The following is a 2,447-nucleotide window of genomic DNA, read 5'->3' on the forward strand; positions in this document are numbered from 1 at the left end:
CGATTATCTCGGAGAAGTTTTTAGATCAAGTTGGCCAGTTTGGGGGTATAATAGACACTTATACCAAGCTACAAAATGAGGTTATTAATATGCCATGGTGAAGTCCCTTTTTTGTGCTGTAAGCTTATAAACGTCAAATGGGCCTCCGGGGTTAGTTGGAACAAAGTTGAAGGGGCTAGTTGGAACATGTTCCAACTTACCCCAAACATAGTTATGAATAAAAATATTGGATTTGATGAAAAAATATAAAGTATTTCACACTCTTTTGAACATGTATTGTATACCATGCTTGTTTTGTTTATCAGTTAGGTCTGAGTGTGCATTTAAGGCCTATTGTAGGCACCTAATGCAATATTAACCCTTATCAAAATGGGGGGGGGGGGGTGTCAATTTGAGCCCCCCCCCCCCTCGAGAAATTTCGTCACTACGCTGTCACACAAATTTTTTTACTACACTGCTCGCTGACTTTTTACTTTCAAGTCTTGCGCATCATTTGAGACCAAATTTGCGATGCCTGTGTGCGCGATTTCAAAATTACCCAACAAATTGTATGTGCATGTTCGGACCCAAAATTGTTCAAAAATGTGATTCCATGTACAAGGTCAATGCAAATTGTGTTTTTCAACCAAAAGTCATAAATGTATGATTAATTTTTTTACTTTTGCTGGTTCAAATAGATTAATTTTATGCTATTTATGATTGCAAAAGACTCCTGACAAAGTCCATCGGAAAAAACAAAGGTTTGAAAAAACAAAAATACATAAGAAATTGTATTTTTTGCATTTTTTGGTGGATATTTGTTTTGTGAAAATTGATACTCTCACCAAAAATTAGCATTCTACTAGCTCAATATATAGAGTTAAAGGTAAACACTAAAAAAAAAAATTTAGGGAAAATTTTATATGCTTATTTGCATAATTAATTATGAAAACAATATAAACAATTAATTTTTGTCTTATATATTTGATGCAGAAGTACATGAAATTGCTGATAGTACACTTAATTGTATGTAAACTCAGATGCACCCAAATATTCGGAATTCTACTACACAGTCTGCTTGTGTGAGTGGCTGTATAAAAGAAAACATAAAGTTCAAGGAACCCACACTTTAATATTTTGAACTTGAATAAGATAAAGCAGATAGGCTAAAACCATGTAATATTACAGTTTTAAGTAGTTTTAGTATAATTCTTAATTGACCATCCAGTGTTCCAACTTACCCCATACCATGTTCCAACTTACCCCGATATGGGGGTAAGTTAGAACGTTTGCGATGGTCTTGTTAAAGGTGGATTTTTTCAGTAACCATAATTGAGTTAAAAGTTTTATGGCGTACATTTGAAGCCCTGCGATATATGCTTCAAGCTGATATACTGATTGTTTCTCGAGTAAAGTCTATTTGGATTTTACCGCTATTTTTGTCAAAAATGTTCCAACTAACCCCGGTCTCCCCTACCCTTTGGGATAAATTCCTGAAGTTAGGAGCATGCGCAGTATGGTCTAATAAGCAGGCAAGGCGCGAGATTCAAAACCACTAGCCCAGCAGCCACCCACGGCGCCCGCGCCCAACGATACGCTGGGCTAAAAGTTCCCGTAAATTGCTTTCACATTGCCAAAATACCTGCGACCTTGGAAAAATCCCCGCGAAAGTTCTCGTAATTTCGCCAAGTACCTACTGTTTTAATAGCGGGTATTTTCTTTCGGGGAAATTACGCGTAGTTTGCTTTCACATTACCAAAATACCTGGTATTTTCTGATCGGGTAAATTTCCCGATCAGAGAATACCTGGAACTGACGAACTTCGAGGCGGTCTGAAACCACCTTATGACTACATGATGGTACTTCTGGGTGTTTTTTCATTATGGAGAGGTTTACATTTGGCAATCTCATATGCTGGTATGATCGAGGACCTTTTCAAGTAGTAGATGTACTTTTGTGACTTGCATGACACATTTTGAGGGTGTTTTTCAATTTAAGATATTGTCAAGCTCGATTAAAAAAGTGCCAAGACCCCCCCCCCCCCCCCCCCGGGGGGGGGGGGCAGTCAAATGTATTGCTGTACACAATCATGGCCAAATTATTTCCAAACACCCCCTAAACAAGTCTTTCGCTGGCTTTATTTAAACATTTTGCCAGAATATGACACCGGGGAAAAAGCTTGGGGGAAAAAAACATACCTTATAAAACACGTTTGGCTAGTACATGCACGGCCCGCATCCAAAACTGAAAAAATACCCCTTTAAACGCATTTTTTTGGTCACGCGTGTGTACAGCAATATATTTGACTTTCCCTTGTATCATCTTAATCATCTACATGTAGCAATGTGTTTTTCTTTCTTTTAAGAATTTAATGTCTCATTACATATTTTACAGTACATTAATAGTACATTCAATTTGAAGAAAATGCAATTTTTTTCTTATTGTTTGCCTCTCTCTACCCAGGAGTG

Source organism: Lytechinus pictus, unplaced genomic scaffold (genome assembly GCF_037042905.1).
Source record: "Lytechinus pictus isolate F3 Inbred unplaced genomic scaffold, Lp3.0 scaffold_19, whole genome shotgun sequence".
NCBI classification, from domain to species: domain Eukaryota; kingdom Metazoa; phylum Echinodermata; class Echinoidea; order Temnopleuroida; family Toxopneustidae; genus Lytechinus; species Lytechinus pictus.